We start from the raw sequence: 18,607 nt of genomic DNA, 5'->3' as shown, positions 1-18,607 counted from the left end.
ATCTTGTCAATCTATCGCGAAATTTATCCTAGAACAGAATAAGATAGAAGACGTAAATACTGGCCAAAAACAGCCTATTTACGATTGTTTCGATTTATGTACTCTGCTGGCCCCTTCTTCTACAATGTCTCGATAAACGGATTCGCGGAACGGAATTTCCGCACTTACGTTGCAAACCGCCCTGCTAGTGTACCTTTACGACACAGCCAATTATAGCTTTGCAATCAACCGAATTGCCATTAAATACCAGATCTCCGCAATGGCCCATTAAAAATATTGTTTTGTTTTTTTTTCTCTCTTCCAAACAAAGTCAGTCCCTCTTCCGGAAGTGTAGCTCACAGGTTGGTGGCTGGCAGACAAACCGTAGAACCGCTCCGGTTGATTCGGTCAACGTTTACGATCCCGACGACGGCTTCGGTTCCCTCGGTTACGATGAAATTTTTATCGCTTGTGGGTAGTAAAAAACCGGAATAACCTTGTTGCAATCCTAGTCGGAAGATAGCCACACGAAGTACACACGCGTAGCTACAAGTTTTGAGTTTTGGAACAGTTTTACCCTCCCCCCCCCCCCACCGGCGACCGACCGACCGGCCAACTGTGGCGTGCTGCGCCTACCAATAAATCATCATGCTGCTCCATGTGAAATGTTTACGATCTACGCCTGAGCTGAACCGAAATGTGCGTGCCTTCGTGTGTGCGGATACAACCTTGAACCGATGATATGCCCCAAACCTTTCTCTTGTCGCCCCCCCCAGCCCCCCTCCAAGCAGCCGGGTTAGCACTGGTCTGCCTGATTTCCACCTGTTGTATTTTGACTACTGCTTCGTTGCCTAACATCCGGGCGGCGGCTCCACTGCTGTGACATGTGTTTCGGCCTCCAAACCAAACAGCTGATCAAAGGGCCTTGATTAATTGGTCAATTGGTCGGCTAATGGTGGTGGTGGCTGGGCTCGCACACTCGTCTAGCGTGCGTCGTCTGGGTCAGCTTTGTTTTCGGAATGGTTGCTGGCTCAGCTGTTTGGAATTTTCCGCTCGAGACTAAGCCGCGACCACCGCACGCATATCTTTACGCACGGTTTTTTTTATGATCATTCTGACCTGGTGGTGCAACATTAGAATACCGACGAATGTGTGTGTGTGTGTATTTTTTTTCGTTTCATGCGTGCAGTGCAGCACGCATGTCGGTCACAAATTTTAAAACTAGACTCAGTCACATGCTGTTTGAGTGGCGCGGCCAATTTGTTCCCCTCAGTTCAAGCAGCAAACCGGCGGAAAGTTCTTCGAGTTTTGGAAGCATTTCATCACATACATTCATGCGGTCCGTCCATTCTACAACTTTTCGGTGCTCATCGTTTTGATCCAGCAGCCGGTCTCGAGTCCATTTTGTCTAATTTTAGTTGATCGTGGTTAATCACAGCCGGCAGAAAAGGTCGATGGCCGAACGGGGAGAGAGCGTTTTATGTGCGCGTTGTTTATTTTTTGGGGTTAACTGTTTCAGTGTTTTATGTCGCGAACAGGTGCCAAGCTAACTCGGTCATGTCTATTAGGTTTACGGTGTGTGTCGTATTAGGAAGACTGCTGGTGGCTCTGAGTTCTCAGCAGTTCTGAATGCGATTCGGGAGGTAACCTGCTCTTCAAGGCTGAAAGGCACTCAGAAATTAAACTAGCTAAAGTCCTGGGTTCGGTGACTCACGAAATGGTTGAAAAATAAGCGACTGTCATTTGTTCAAACTCGTCATAACATGAAATTAAGAATACGAATATAAAATGCGCGTTTGTAGTGACAGTCAACTTTAAGTCAAGTAACTTTTTTTTTCAGAAACACCTAAGACACGGAAACCTCAATCGACGCGAACATAATTTACGCAATTTTTCCCCGCGTTTTATTTGATATTCAAGACTTTATTATTATTTAAAAGATATTTTATTCAGGCCTATTTGCGTACAAGCTTTACGTGGCCGATTTAGCTGAGTTTTTAGATAAATTCCCTTTTTCTAGGGGGAGAGGAGCTTCCATTTTCCTCCTGCGAGGATTGAGGGGCAGTTTGTTCGTGGTTTGTCTCGCAATCCATTGCCGTGGTATTGTTGTTGATTTCGTTTCTAGTAGCTGTAGATGCACCTTGTTGTATATTAGTTGCAGTTGCTGGTTGGTTGGATGGTAAGCTGTTAACTGCAGCTGGTGTACTTTGTTCTATAGGGGTTACGTTGGATGGTTTCGTTGAAGGGGATACTTCCCTGTTGTTAGTGACTGTCATAGGTGTACTGGGGTTGCTTGGGGTTGATGTGAAGGAAGCACCGTTGTCCTTTGGTATAATTGTCTCCTTGTCCGGTTTATCACATGGCTTACCGTAGTGAACAGGTTTTTGGCAATATTGACATGTGGCCATCTGATTGTCATAAATAACAAGTGATTTGCACGGTATTCTTGTATCCTGACCGAATGTCACATAAGAAGGTATAGGCCTCCTCAAGCGCATTTTTTTGAAAATATCGACTTTCTGGGACTTAGTGAAAATATCAAAAGTCCCAGAAAGTCGATTAAAAAAAAATTTGTTTGTGATATACCACTAAATCACAACGTTTCATGCAATTTTATCATTTTTGGCATCAAAAAAAGTTTTCGATTTCGGAAATCTCATGGTAATTTTTCAAGATCGAATATTTTCAAGCCTTAACCGCTGGGTAGCACCCCTTATCTATGTCCGATTTAGCTCAAATTTTGCATGGGGACTTTTTTCGATGTACTTAAACTTTTGAACAACAGCGCTTAACTAAATAAGAGGTGATCCCAAAATATTGGCACCCTTATATACATTAGAGCGATAAAAAGCAACGTGTTTTGTCGGTTACGTCACTTATACCATTATACCTCCGGAACCAAAAGTCACAGCCATTTGATATTCGAACTTGATCAATGGACCAATAATAGTCTTCAAACGAGTCTAAGCGTGTTAAAATCGGTTAAGCCATCTCCGAGAAACTTGCGCGGTAAAAAATCAACGCGTTTTGTCGGTTACATCACTTATACCATCATATCTTCGGAACCCATAGTCGCAATCATTTGATCTTCGAACTTGATCAATGGCCTAACAATAGCTTTCAAACGGACCTAGACTTGTTAAAATCGGTTCAGCCATCTCCGAGAAATTTGCGCGGTGAAAAAAACAACACGTTTTGTCGGTTACGTCATTTATACCATCATATCTCCGGAACCAGCCATTTGATGTTCGAACTTGATCAATGACCCGACAGTAGCTTTCAAACGAGCCTAAGTTTGTTAAAATCGGTTCAGCCATCTCTGAGAAAATATGAATTTGTGAGTAAATAACACCTTATTCATTTTTGATTTTTTCATATGGAAAGTTATGCAATCACTATAGAAACTGTAGAACGGAGGGCTCCTTTACCATTCGACTCAGTTCGTCGAATACGCTAAATGTCTGTGTGTGTATGTGTGTATGTAACGTTTTTTGCACAAAACTTTTCTCGGAGATGACTGAATCGATTTTCACAAACTTAGATTCTAATGAAAGGTCTTGTGGTCTCATAAAAAATTCTGAATTTTCTACGGATCTGACTTCCGGTTTCGGAATTAGGGGGTAAAATGTGCAAAAAATAAAATAAAGTATGAGTACTAACTTTACTCGGAGATGGCTGTATCGATTTTCACAAAATCAGATTGAAATGAAAAGTCTTATGGTCTCCCAGAAAATTTCTGATGATCCAATTTCCGGTTCTGGAATTATAAGTTGAAGTATGTTTAAAATTTTATACCATCACTTCAAGAGACGAAACAAAATACGTAAAAAAATCTAAGCTGGCCTCAAAACTACTCCAATCAGTAGTCAATATCAGTAACTGGCCAAACAAACAAATTGCGGCTATTCTGGCTCCCAGTTTCCGATTCTTGAGGCACCGGAAGTAGTGATCATATTTTTCCAAATGGGAAAACTTTTCTCAGCGATGGCAATTCTCACAAGTTTTCGTTCGGCACGTCAGAAAAGACATTGCACTTCGTTGCAAAACAAAAAGTGTTCTGTAAGTAGCAGAAACTTTACGTCTGCTTAGCGGTTCAAATTGAACTGCCGAGTTTAGCACTAAGCAGTTCAATTTGAACTGCTCTGCACTGATGAGTCAAAGACGAAACGTAAAAATAATGAATTCTCACAAATTTAGGTTCAAGTTAAAGGTCCTGTGGTCCCATACGGAATTCCTGAATTTCATCCGGATCCGACTTCCGGTTTCGGAACTATAGGGTAAAGTGTGTTAAAACTTTTATAACCTATCTTAAAGGGGCGACACAAATTACGTAAAAAATTTGGTAAACTGGCTCAAAACTACTCCAACCGGTAGCCATAATTTGTGGACAAACCGATTTCGGCTGTTTATTCGAGTAACGAAGAAAATTATATTATCCAGGCTGTTTTTTTTCAGTGCCATTTTATCGAAAACTAAAGCAAACTGAGAGTCATTATTATCCAAGAATTCAATGAAACTCAAACTGTGAGGAGATTTCACAGAATAATGCCCGATATTTTCAAAACAGTATCAGTAATGAACAATACAAACTTTTGGAACATAATACCTTGGGACAAATTTTCATTGAATTCGAAAATTGTGTTTTTTATTTTGTGAATTGACTTATCGCAATAAAACCACTTTGCTAATTTTGTTTTTCCAAAATTGATCGACTGTCTTTTGAAGAGGGGGCTAGGCTTTATTTTTAACATTTTTTTTGCAAATAATTCTAGTAGAAAAAATAAGTCTAATTTTCGAATAAAAATACTGAAACAATTACTAATCAAATTTAACACTGAATAAAATCGATCCTGAAAATTTGAAGCTAAATTACAAAAAAAAAAACACCACTCTTTATTCGAATGAAATTTTGACAGTACATACATGATTACGCTCCCTTTCAACCTTTCATACATTTGGGGCATTTTATAGGGAAAGATGGGATTTCTTAGGGAAAAATATTTTTTTATAAATAAGTTGCTTTGTCTGGGTTGGCGGTTCAGGGCATAAGGCGCTGGTCTTACAAGCCAGTTGTCGCATGTTCGAGTCCCGACCTGGAAGAATTCTTAGTATCAATAGAATTCTCCGTTTTCGAGATATTTAGACATGAAATACTAAGAACTTAGTTTTTTAATAAATGATACCTAATTTTTTTTACTTTTCATATTCATACTAATCAAAGGGGATTTTAAGTTTATGTCGATAAGAAGTTTTTTCAAATTTGATTTTTTCGATAAACATTTAAATTTCTAAAAGAGTTGAACTTTTTTTTTCAGTTACACTAAGGACTTTTTTACGCGATATTTTCCTATGCGTTTTTATACGCGGCTTTTTCGCACGGATTTCCGAAGTTACGTGGCTTTTTTGTCTTCTCTTAGAAATGCATGAAACGTCGAGATCCGGTGTTGTTCCGAAAAAACTTTGAAAAAAACTCTCTGACACTTGGAAAATTTTCAATTTTTTTGAAAAAAAAATTTTTTTGTCAGATTACTCCAGATCTCGACGTTTCATGCATTTCCATAACATTTGGCATCAGAAAATAATTCTTCAATTTTGCGCTTTTTTCTACGCGGATTTTCGAAGTCCCAAAGTCGATCAATTCGAAAGATTTTTTTTGATTTCACCAGATCGGGACATTTCATGTATTTCTAAGATAGTTGGCATCAAACAAATTTCTCTAGTTCTGCGTTTTTACACGGATTTCTGAAGTTACGCAGTTTTTTTTATACACGGATTTCCAAAGTTACGTGCTTTTCTTGATCTGTATTAGAAATGCGTGAAACGTCGATATTCGGTATTATCCCGAAAATTTCTTGAATAAATTCGATTCGGGAAAGGAAAATGTTTGTCATATTGAAGACGTGTGCAAAGTTTCATTTTAATCGAAGCATATGAAGTGTTCGATGACCTGCTACACATTTCTGGGTTTGTGTTCATTCCATTCCTTCGTGCATCTCCCCCTGTATGACAGGATAGATTCCCAAGGACTAAAGACGTTATGCGCCTACGAAAATCAGTACACTATTTTCTACACGCTTAAGAAAAGTTACTCAAAAATGAGTAAGATTCTACTCATCCGCAGAGATAGTTGAGTTCTTTCACTAGAAACGATGTTTGACACTCAATACCTGAATTTTGCCTACTATATTTTTCAGTTTTTCCGTTTGCAATTGAAAGAGATTTCTCACTTCAAGACAGCCGATACAGATAAATCTCGACGTTTCATATAATTCTAAGACTTTTGGCATCATAAAAAAATTTTCGATTTCCAAAATCCAAAAATTCCAGGTCCAAAAAAGTCGATTTAAAAAAAATTTCTAGACGACACTAAATATCGACGTTTTATGCAATTCTAAATTTGTGGCATAAAAAAAATATTTCGGTTTAAGAAATTATTGTGGTAATGATAATTTTTCAAGATTGGAAATTTTCTATCTTTGACCGCCGGGCGCTCCATATCCGATCTTGCTCAAATTTTACATAGGGACTGTTTCCGAAGTGCTTAAACTTTTGTGCACTATCGCCTTACGAAATTAGAGATGACCCAAAAATATTTTTTTTTTGTTTTCGATTATAGAGGTTTTAACCTTGCGGTCATTCACCTCTTCGGGTCAGAAAAACCTTCTAACCCTATGTGCGGGGTTGGGAAACAAACCCAGGTGGGCTGCGTGAAAGGCATCGACTTCCCAAAAATATTGTCACCCTACTATATAGCATTTAAATAATTATAACCTTATGATTACCTCGTTGTTCAGGCGTCCACTCTTACAATATTTTCCGTTTTCTAGTTAGAATTCAAATTTATTACGACTTTGAGACTGATCTCCCGAATAGTAATCTAAAAACGAGTTCTTACGTTGAACTCAAATGTAGAATAAGAGTTGTCATAACTACTCATTATTTATCGTTTCCGTGTATCATTTGAAATTGACTAACTAACAGTTCGGCTGAAAAATTCGTATCGTTTAATAGAAACACACATTTTCTGCCCAAAATTCGTTTTTATTATTCAACATAATTGCCATCGGAGGCGATACAGCGATTATAGCGATCTTCCAACTTTTCGATACCATTTTTGTAGTACGATTTGTCCTTCGCCTCAAAATAGGCCTCAGTTTCAGCGATTACCTCTTCATTGCTTCTAAATTTTTTACCAGCGAGCATTCTCTTGAGATCTGAGAACAGGAAAAAGTCACTGGGGACCAAATCTGGAGAATACGGTGGATGAGGGAGCAATTAGAAGCCCAATTCGTTCAATTTCAGCATGGTTTTCATCGACTTGTGACACGGTGCATCGTCTTGATGAAACAAAACTTTTTTCTTCTTCAAATGAGGTCGTTTTTTTGAAATTTCGTCCTTCAAACGCTCTAATAACGCTATATAATAGTCACTGTTGATGGTTTTTCCCTTTTCAAGGTAGTCGATGAAAATTATACCATGCGAATCCCAAAATACAGACGCCATAACCTTACCGGCCGATTGTTGAGTCTTTCCACGCTTTGGGTTCGGTTCATCGCGTGCAGTCCACTCAGCTGACTGTCGATTGGACTCCGGAGTGAAGTGATGGAGCCATGTTTCGTCCATTGTTATATATCGACGAAAAAAATCGGTTTTATTTCGATATAACAGCTCCAAACACTGCTCAGAATCATCAATTCGTTGTTGTTTTTGATCGATTGTGAGCTCACGCGGCACCCATTTTGCACAAAGCTTTCTCATATCCAAATATTCGTGAATAATATGTCCAACACGTTCCTTCGATATCTTTAGGGTATCAGCTATCTCGATCAACTTCACTTTACGGTCATTGAAAATCATTTTGTGGATTTTTTTCACGTTTTGATCGGTAACAGCCTCTTTTGGACGTCCACTGCGTTCATCGTCTTCGGTGCTCATATGACCAGTACGAAATTTTGCAAACCACTTACGAATTGTTGCTTCGCCCGGTGCAGAGTCTGGATAACACTCATCAAGCCATTTTTTGGTATCGACGGCACTTTTTTTCATCAAAAGTAGTGTTTCATCAACACACGAAATTCCTTTTTTTCCATTTTTTTCACAATAACAAAAGTAGCTTCACTCAAAATGCAATATCTCACAAACTAATAATCAGACAGCTGTCAAATTTATACACGTATCTTTTGAAGGTTGGTACTAACTGAAAATGGTATGGATTTAATTCTAGTGGCGCCCTCTCATAGAAACGATACGAACTTTTCAGCCGATCTGTTAGTACTCATACTCTGAGTATCTTTTTATAAGCGTGTATGTCAATGTGATTTGAAAATACAACCATACTTGCCATAATAAAATGGAGATCGTTAAATGTAAGGCACACAGAAAAAAATTATGAATTTTACAGGTGACATAATTCTACAAACGATACAATTCATAACTACTTAACTTCTCAAATGACGCAATATTCCATTCGTACAGAAATTCACTGGTTCCGAGAGTAATTTGCACTCGGCTAGCAAGTGAGACTGAGTTTATATGCACGATTTACCAGCCAAGCAGATACGTGCTTCTGTGGCTCAGTCGACTAACTGATGTGTTTTGTGATCTAATGTTTTTCGGTTCAAGTCCCGTTGTTGCTGTCGAGCTTATGATTTTTATTCCATTCGTTTTAAAGCTATGTAAAATCACAAGATAAGATGTAAAATCACAAGAATTTTTCGAACTGTGCATCATTTCAAACTACGGAAAACAAAACAATTACTCCGTGAAAATAACAAAGGATTTTTTCTTGTCCCAGAATAAGGGAATGTGGTTTGATTCCAGAACGACCAACCATAAACCAATGGTGAATTATTTTTAAAAAGTTGGCAGCTCAACACAACACCGTCCGGCCGACCGGCTAATGATGTAACTAACGTAGAATGGATGGTTTCGGAAGAGATCTATACTCGTTACACACGCAGATTGGTTGGACGCTCCACGTCGTACAGAATTACTTTCACTTGTCGGCAGGCAGGAAGTAATTACCCTTCTCCGCATAATAAGCATCCGCACACAACAGAAGAGCCCTTTGCAGAAAGTGCATAATTAAGTCGTACCGAGACCTTCGGGGCATATCCATCATGTAAAACAAAATTATGAAGCGCCGATGCGCGAGGTCCCTCCGCATGTGTTTTTTTTTGCTTCTCTTCTTATCTATGGACACATGTGTGTATGTGCGTGTGTTTGTGTGTACTGTTTCGCATAACGACGAGAACCTGCATGTTAAAAAAAAGTAATATGGAAGTAGAAGATGGAAAAAAAAAACTTTTCCAGACGTTACGCTCTAGAAACTTTGTTGATCAACGGCCCATTGCACCAAGTTGTTACTGCCACTGTAAGATGATCGTTACATATTATGTGAGTGCACAAGTACAAGCCTCTCCACCCTCTTTCATCATAATTGCATTTTGATCAGAGTGGCTGCCTTCTTGTGGCGTTCAGCGCACTTGTTAAGATTCTTCCTTCGGCAAAAGAGGCTTAATCATTTTGGGAGGGTGGGGGTGAGGTCAAGCCGTCTAGCGTTAACAACATTTAACTCCATCTTCCAACGGCGTCAATTACTGATGGGGTGAGTGCGGCGGAGATTAGCTGTTGGGTGCTTGTATACATATTAAACGAAACTAACACCACCCGTTGACTCAGGCCCAATTGTAGCGGGAATCATTTCGCGTGGCATACAAAGTAATAGTGAGTTCTGGCTGTTAGGTACTTCGTCAGCTTCCAACTTCTGATACATGAAAATCATTTCACTCGAAATACAATTCCGACCAAGAATAACAGCGGTCACGTGACCCTGGCACTAACGTTGCACTTCATTCAGTTTCATTTGAAGTCTACTGGAAATGTCCGCCCAATACTCCTTCTATTCGCCCTCAACCCTTTTGCCATAATTCATCTCTAGGGATCGAAGCAAATCTCTTGTGTTGGTCATTTTACTACCTCGTTCGACATAATTGAATGACTTTTGGGGCACTTGTTCTCAGGAAGGGGAAAAATTCGAAAGCTTTCTGAAACATCTTCTTTGTTGTGCGTGCGATCCCGGATTGTAGTGTCAGGCTTTCTAAATTGTGTTTTCGTTTCGTTTAGATTGTTTCGAGTTTCGATAGGTTCCATAGCCATAGTAAAATGGAACTGACTAATTTCGGGGCGAATTCCAAATTGGAACCACGAAAATGAAAAATACAGGGACCACCCCTTTCTGTTGGGATTGTCTATAATTCATGTATGATGAGCCCTTGTTGGCAGTACTTGTCGCTTTTTAAATCTAGTAATAAGTTTTGGGTTTAGAAAAGTTTTACTCTTCTATCATGAAGGATTTGTGTCCTTTGAAAATTTATTCAATATTCGAACGACAAATTGTGAGAAGTTTGAAACTGATATAATCATGCAAATTGTTTGATTTGTAGAGCTTCGATTTCATACACTCATTTAAGAAAAAAAAAGTCAGTCTTTCGTTCGCTACTGAAAATTGCTTGCCAAATCAACGGTTTCTTATCAACAAAAACGTATTAATTTGCCCTGTTTCAATTTTTCTCTTGTTGGGCATCCATACAAAGTTAAAATTTCAATGCAAAAGTCGAATAAAAACGATCACTGCAAAAGGAACTGCCTTAACTTTTATCCGTTTTATTTCTGGATTCTTGCACTGAAGATGTTTACACACGACCATTGCGCTTTGCTCAGAATCCAAAAATGTTTATTTTTCGTGCTATCGGGTATTTTTATTCAAAAATGCATAGAATATTTCTATTGATATTCAATCGAAAAGCATTTCACTTATACGTTTATCAGTATAAGTAAAATGCTTTTCGACTCGGCACCAAGGTTTTCTCAACTACTTCACTTACTTTTAATGTCACTATGGGCTCACGCAAAGGATTTACGGAATTTTTAGAGGCTATCTGAATTCTAAAACTTAAGGACAGTTGTTCAGAAATGGCTTCACATTAGATTTGAAATTTATCTTCTTGTGAAACCGGTAATTTTAAGAACATCTTTGAAGCCTGTAATTTTTAGAACAATACCTCGTCTTCTAAAAAAAAAACAAACTAGAGATGACATTTATCTACACGGAAATACCGAAATCAGTATTTTGGCGAAAAAAATAAGTTGATTTTTTGATTTTAGTTAGTTATTTTTTGAGACAACTAAAAAAATCCTACTTTTGCTAATTTAGATTTTTTAATTCTCATTCCCTTAATAATAGTAAAATATTAGTTGAAATAACTATTTTTTTAGTTGAATTCACGTGCTGTCATTTCTTAGCTAAGGCACACTCCATTTCCATTCAACTAATTTTTTAGTTAAATTAGGAAAATAAAACGTTGTTTTCAACCAACATAAATGGTTGAATTGGCTTCTGCAATTTGCAGCTATATGGCGCACTGTCACCGAAAAAAAACGTTAACACCGTAATGACTACTAGCCACTAGATGGTACACTACTACCGCAACATTTCACTCACGGCTGTCTTTTCTATATTGGCAGGTATAAATACGATTTTGTTTTGGAGAAAAAGACATAAAGGAAACATAAACTTCTTTTTGAAAATTTTTCTTCTAAATCGCTGTTTTTTTCATTCGACTTCGCGAAATCGGCTCTCTCACTGAAAACTTTGAGCACTCGGAAAACATAAATCGAACACATATACAATTAGAGTGCATATTCGAGACTCACTTCACTGTTCCGCGTAAAATCATTATTACGCACAATCGCTTCAAATGCGCACAAATTCTGAATAAATCCACTTTCTACTAAGAGTTTACGTCATTTTTACACATCGGTTTAAAAACTTATATATGGATATATCGTAACACATGTAAAAAACTTCAAAACAATTTGCAAGCAATTTCAAGACTGTCCCTTTTAGCTTTTTAATGGATTGTTTTGCTTTGACACTTCTCATAATTTTTTGGCTAATAAACTTGTTGATTAAACCAATTTTATTTTTGTTTTTTTTTGTGCTGTCCTTCAGTAATGATGGTGCTAGATAAATAAAAACAAATTTTCTGACTTCAATAACAAAATTAGTTGTCAATGAGAATTTCGTGTTGGATTGAAACATTGCTGGTTTGTGTCCAGGGTATTTGCCAACTAAACACATTCTCTAAAAATAAGAGTTTTTTTCAGCAAAGTAAATTCTAAATTTTAACTAATTTCATAGTTATTTTTAAAATTTTGTTGTTAAAATCAACTAATTCAAAAACAGTAATACAAATTAGACGTACAGCTAATTTCGGTGGTTCCGTGTATGTAAAATGTAAATGAATTGCGGAAGCGACAGCTTACAAGAAAATTTCTCCCGAACCCGCAATTTTTTCCAATCCGGAAAAATCGTTCTGCCAATTAATCTACTGTGGATGTGATGAAACATAGCTCAGAAGGTAATGTATCGAGGATTAGGGAACGGGTGACGATTTTTGGAGGCTACCTAAATTCTAAATTTCAGTTTGCCGACTTTTAAAGGCTGTATAAATTCTAAAACTGTAAGACTTTTAATTAAAAATGGCTTCACACTAGCTTTGAAACATATATTCTAGTGAAGCCTGTGAATATTTGAACTTTGAACCTCGTCTCCTAAACCAAACAAACTAGAGTCGTCATTTATCTATGTAAAAGTTAAATGAATTGCGAAAGTGAGAGCTGAATCAAATTCGAAAATCAATTGGCTGGCGCTTTCGGTTCTGGAGAAATAATGGTATAAGCGACGCAACCGACAAAACGCAGTTTTTACTCCGCTCGATTTTCGCGGAGATGGCGGAATCAATTTTAACAAACGCTACTTTTGTGTTGTGAATCGAGTTCGCAGATTAATTGACTGTCATCGACTAATTGACTGTCGGTTCCGGAAGTATAATGGTATAAGTGACGTAACCGACAAAACGCATTTTTTCTCCTAGCTTAATTTTGGTTTAGAAATGGCCTAACCGATTTCAACAATCCTAGGCTCGTTTGAAGGCTACTGTTGGATTGTTGATCATATTTGAAGATCAAATTGCAAACACTTCCGGTTTCAGAGATGTAATCGTATAAGTGACGTAACCGACAAATCGCGTTTTTCTCCTTTTTCCCTCATTGTTATTGCTGATACTTTTGGTTTCGGAAAATATTGTCTGATATGTGAAGTAAACGCTGAGGCCGGCTTCCGTGGACCGAATATTCGAATTAATCTGAATAAATTTGCCTCTGAAATAATCAGCCCCAATTTGTATAAAAAATTAATAGGTGTATAAATAAGTCCGTGCCGTTTTCTAAAAGATGACTTAACTTGATTTTTGTTCCAGTGATTCCCTTTACAAATATGCATTAGAAAGCCATTTTCATACTGTTTTAGAATCAGTATATGTCATTTAGCTAAAGCGTAAATAACAATACTTTTGTTCACTATAAAAATGTCTAATTTTGTAGCGAATAAAGTATTTTGCGGAGAATACAGCCGCCAAAAGCCACCGTAATTTTGAGAAAGTATATGATGAGCAAGCGGTTTTAAAGTGGTAATTTTGATTCGGAAGACGAAGAACGGAAAGGAACGTAAAAAATGAAGACATGGAGAAATTTCAAAATCACGCGAATTTACTCAGTCATCCATTTGCCAACGATTGAAAGCAATGGAATTGATCCGAAAGGTAGGCAATTGGGTGCCGTATGAATTGAAGGCCGTTTCTTCGTAGTGCAAAAATTGCTTCAACGGCACAGAAGAAATGTTTTGTTGCATCGAATTGTTACTGGCAATGAAAAACTGGTCCATAACGATAATCCAAAACGCCGGGCAACGCATGGTGTTTGACCTTCTATTTCAACAGAATTCGCAGCCGTTTCATAGCGTACAGAACCATTGCATGGGTGGTACCACGATCCTACTGACACTGAGAATCCTTCCAGGTCGGGGCCATCTCCAACAGCATTCCTGAAAATTCCGTTCTGAGAATCATAAATCAACCTGAAAAGTTCAACGAAGAAAAAAAAATCTAAATTAAACACGGGAAAATGCACTTATCATGAAAATATTTCAGATGTACGATTTTAGGTCAATAAAAATGTAATCTTTCATTGTTTTTTATTTTATATCAATTCCAATACGGTATTAAGACAATCGTTCGATTCGGTTAAATGTCCCTTTCGACGAAATGACTCTTACGACGAAATGGCTTTCTGCGAAACGACCCTGATCCTTCGTGAGCGGTTACTTCTTGTCACTATAGGCAAATTTATCACTTATAACTTTTTCGGTTTAAAAGTGACACTAATCAAATTAACGTCAAATATTGGTTTTTATAAGAAGAACAATAGAAAAATTAGGATGCTGTTTTTAATTTTTTTTTAATTATGCATTCTTGGGAAACAATCATCTGTTTTATTCAGCGTATTTTCGCCTTTTCTCATATAGAAACGATATGCCATCACTGTGAAAACCAACTTTTGAACCGAGGCTCGAAGTATCGAGTTTAATGTACCTTTTCTCGGAAATACCTTAACCGATTTTCACGAACTTAGATTCATATGAAAGGTTCTCATTTCCCTCAGATCGACATTGAATGTTATACGGTTCCGACTTCCGATTCCGGAATAGAGCAATTCCATACGGGATCGGCTGACTGTTATCCCCTTCGATTTGCATGAAACTTTGCGTGTGTGTTCGTTATAGCAAATGAAGTATTTTTCACTGGTCTAGAGATTTTTTTCGCTCAAGATTAATTTATGAAAAAGGTGTATGTCATATTATTTTCAAACAATTATAACTAGAAATATATATCTTCCACAAAAAATATGTCTAAGAAGAAGTTGTAGGAAATCAATTGAGCATTAATTCAAGAAATACCTTTATTAATTACCTCAACATTTTTAATTCTCAAATCATCCGTGTTGGGAGGATGCTGAGACGAGTGACGCTGCTGATGGTATTTCTTCTAAATCATATCTCGATGTAACTAGCGGTAATTCTTTTAAATTATTTCCCGGTGTTGCTGGTGAAGCTGTCGTATAATCTGGCATCTCGTTGTCGCTGGAAGCTAGTTGATGTGCACTTTCAACAGACACAGGTCGATATGAATATAATCGACATGAGGCATTGATCGGAATATGCATTGCAGTATTCACAGTAATTGTGCACTGCTTGAAAGCAAAGTGTTCAATCATACAATCTGTTACTTAACGATGCTTAGATGAACAAGGTTTTTCGTTGAACGTAGCTTGGAGAATAATATTTCATTGCTCATATACATTTAAACCCCATAAAAATATTGTTTTTCTAAAATTGTTAACAAGTTTTTACTCGGGAAACTTTTTACCTTTTTTTATAAATATTAAAAATATGTATAGAATTCGCTCAAACTTTAGAAAAATTTTCCGAGGCCCGGAAGGCCGAGTGTTATATACCAATCGATTCAGCTCGACGAACTGAGCAAATGTTCGTGTGTGTGTGTGTGTGTGTGTGTGTGTGTGTGTGTGTGTGTGTGTGTGTGTGTGTGTGTGTGTGTGTGTGTGTGTGTGTGTGTGTGTGTGTGTGTGTGTGTGTGTGTGTGTGTGTGTGTGTGTGTGTGTGTGTGTGTGTGTGTGTGTGTGTGTGTGTGTGTGTGTGTGTGTGTGTGTGTGTGTGTGTGTGTGTGTTGTCAACTAAGAGGTCGAGATCTCAGAGATGGCTGGACCGATTTTGATCAAACTAGTCGCAAATGAAGGGTTTTCCCGTCACCCTGAACGCTATTGTATAGTTTTGAGATCGGATGTTTACATTTTGAGTTATACGAAGTTTTATGTCAAAATTTTCAGTTTTTTCCGCACGGTAATAGCTATCCAACAAGCCATAGATTGACATTGTGTGTAAGCGACTTTTCCTCTTATTCCAGTAGTAGGAATTTTGAGCGCTGTATGACAAAGCAATGCTAGGGAGCAACGTGAAACATTGCACATTTTATATTAGCACGGTTCGTTTTTGGCAACATAATCGTTCGAATATGACATGTAAATCAAATGATGGCCAAGATGGCAGCGTTATCGAGTTAAAAACTATTGGATAATTATATTGATTTAAACTACTGACAGTAATGAATGCTGGAAGAACATAACACCCATATACCAATCAAAACAGTTCGTCGAGATCAGCAAATGCGTGTGTGGAAAATAATTTCACTTAATTTTCTCGGAGATGATTCAACCATTTTTTACAAACTCAGATTCATACGAGAAGTGCTTCCAAACAAAGTTCCTGAATTACGTCTGGATCCGACTTCTGGTTCCTGAGTCACAGAATGTGTCAAACGAAATTAAAATAGTGTATGTCATTTTTCTCATAGATGGCTGAACCTAAATCTAAGATTCAAATGAAATCTAAGAACCATCTAGATTCAATTTAAAGGTCTTAAGATTCTATAAAACATCTTGCTTTTTAGTCAGTCTGCACGTATTTTCGAACATTCTGAATCAAATGTAAACTATACAACTCCTCAGGTGAATTTAACTGACTTCGGCTACACCGATTTTCGGATTCCGGTTCCAGTATCGAATCGTTTCTCAAAAAATCGAATTTCAAAAACAAAAATTCAAATTAAAGGATTTATGGTCCCATGCAAAATTAATGAATTTTATCCGATTCTAATTTCCGATTCTGGAACAACTGCGTGATTAGTTTTTAAAATTCAAGCCGATATAAAAGATGACAATTCTGAAAGGCTTCATAGTTGGACTGAAAACTATTGCAATTTCGTCATATTTATTTTTTGACCAACGAATCGTTTTGGGTTATGCTGGCTCCTGAATACCTGCTCTGGAAGTACCGTAATCTCTAAACTGAAACTTTCTTCGACATCTCATGGAATGTTCAATCGATTGTCACACGTTTAGATTCAAATTCGATTCGATTTGCAGCTTCGACATTACAGGGTATTGAGTGATTAAAGTCACAAATTGCCGTTTAAAACGACGGTCATTAAAATGTCATGAGAACTAAAACACCGAAGAAAATTCATGCAAAAAACTCATGCGGATTAAGCACGTTTTTATTTATCATCTCTGCAAGTTTCTAAAACATTCATTAGTTTCCGTTTAACCTGATGTTTTTTGTGACATAAAATTTTAACAAATCGTCAAAAACTGAGAATTTTGAAAAATAAATTTTACTTTGGATTTCACGAAAAATAAGAAGATTTTTTGTCTGTGTATATTTTTTTTAGAAAATTCAATTGATTACCGACAATTTCTTCTTGGACATTTTTTTTGCAGAAGCTAAAGATCTCTAGTTCTAATTGTTTGAAAATTATGTGGCTAAGAACACATTAAAAAAATAGGGTGGCATGTGTTATAAATTACAATGCAATATGCTCAAACTTACATTTAATTGAAAGGTCCTATTTCCCCATAGAACGCTATTAAATTTCATCTCGTTTCGAGTTTCGGTTCTGAATTTTCTAGGAGTTGACTTAAGACTTACGGCTGTTTAAGTTTTAACAGGGTACGATATCCGGTTCAGAAATTACATGATGAATTGTAATTTTAAGAGCGTGTACCGTGTTCGTGTTGGACGATGCAAAGAATGATTTTTTTTCCAAAATTTGACTTAAAACTGTTTCAATTTTTAGGTTATTCAAGTCTACGCCCAAACAAATATTGTTGTTTTCATTCCAGATTCAATAGAATGCTTTTAGCAGAAAACCATAATATTTGTGAAAATGTGAGTAATATGAAAAAGATAACATCCGACTACTAGGTGGATTCAAACAGATTTTTAGTACCCAATTGATGTCCTACAATCTCCTTTTAGACACAATTTATTGGGAGTACAAATTAATTCGGTTCTTTTTTCTTGGGGTCAAAAATGCATTTATCTAGAAATTTCAAAAATTTGAAATTTAATCAAAGTATTGTCCATCGCTAGTTACTACTTTTTCTCACCTCTCAGACAATTTTCGAATTCTATCTCGAAAAAATATCTCGTCTTTTGAGGTGATCCAAGTTTGAAGGCAATGTTCGTACCAGATCGTGCTGCATCCGTCGGAACAACCCGTAATCAGAAGGAGCAATGTCAGAAGAGTACGGTGGGTGCGGCAAAATGTCCCACTTGACCGTTTTTAACTATTTTTTCACGACCTTTTTCGACATGAAGCCGAGTGTTGTTATGTAGGGGAATAACTTTATCGTACCTTTGCTTGTATTCCGACTGTTCTTCTGTACTTTTCTTCCAAAACTAAAACTTTCAGCAAATGCTGTTTAGTTAACAAAAAAATGCTCATAATTAACACAGTGAAAAACAAGGTTTTTCTTTAAAAACTCAATATGAACTGAATGTTGCTGACAGATGTCTAAGCTCTTGAAATTCAGATCAAATAAATAGCTCTCAATATTTAAAATTTATAGTTTTATGATTCGAAAAAAGTGCATGAAAAACTGCATCACCTTTTTTTAAGATTCGTGCAAAATATATCCTCTTAATTGTGTCATACCGATTCGACACTCAAATTTAGCTTGAAACTCTTCATGCATGTTCATTCATTGTCACCTGGTTGACAGCTTTCATCGGCTTGTTTTTGTTGTTTTTTTTTTGTTTGGGTGCCGCAATTCGGTTGCTATTTTGGTATCTATCGACTAGTCACAGACTGAA

The 18,607-nt window shown here is 37.1% G+C and overlaps 1 protein-coding gene across 1 annotated transcript in view; it reads left to right on the top strand.

The window, feature by feature from the left end:
* Positions 1–18,607, top strand: part of LOC131430434 (uncharacterized) — a 389,228-nt gene that overhangs the window by 114,102 nt on the left and 256,519 nt on the right. The gene's annotated exons all lie outside the window — the stretch shown is intronic.

The sequence above is a fragment of the Malaya genurostris genome, chromosome 2, assembly GCF_030247185.1.
Source record: "Malaya genurostris strain Urasoe2022 chromosome 2, Malgen_1.1, whole genome shotgun sequence".
Lineage (NCBI taxonomy): Eukaryota > Metazoa > Arthropoda > Insecta > Diptera > Culicidae > Malaya > Malaya genurostris.
Note: the sequence above shows the minus strand (reverse complement) of the source record. Positions and strands in the feature narration are given on the sequence as shown.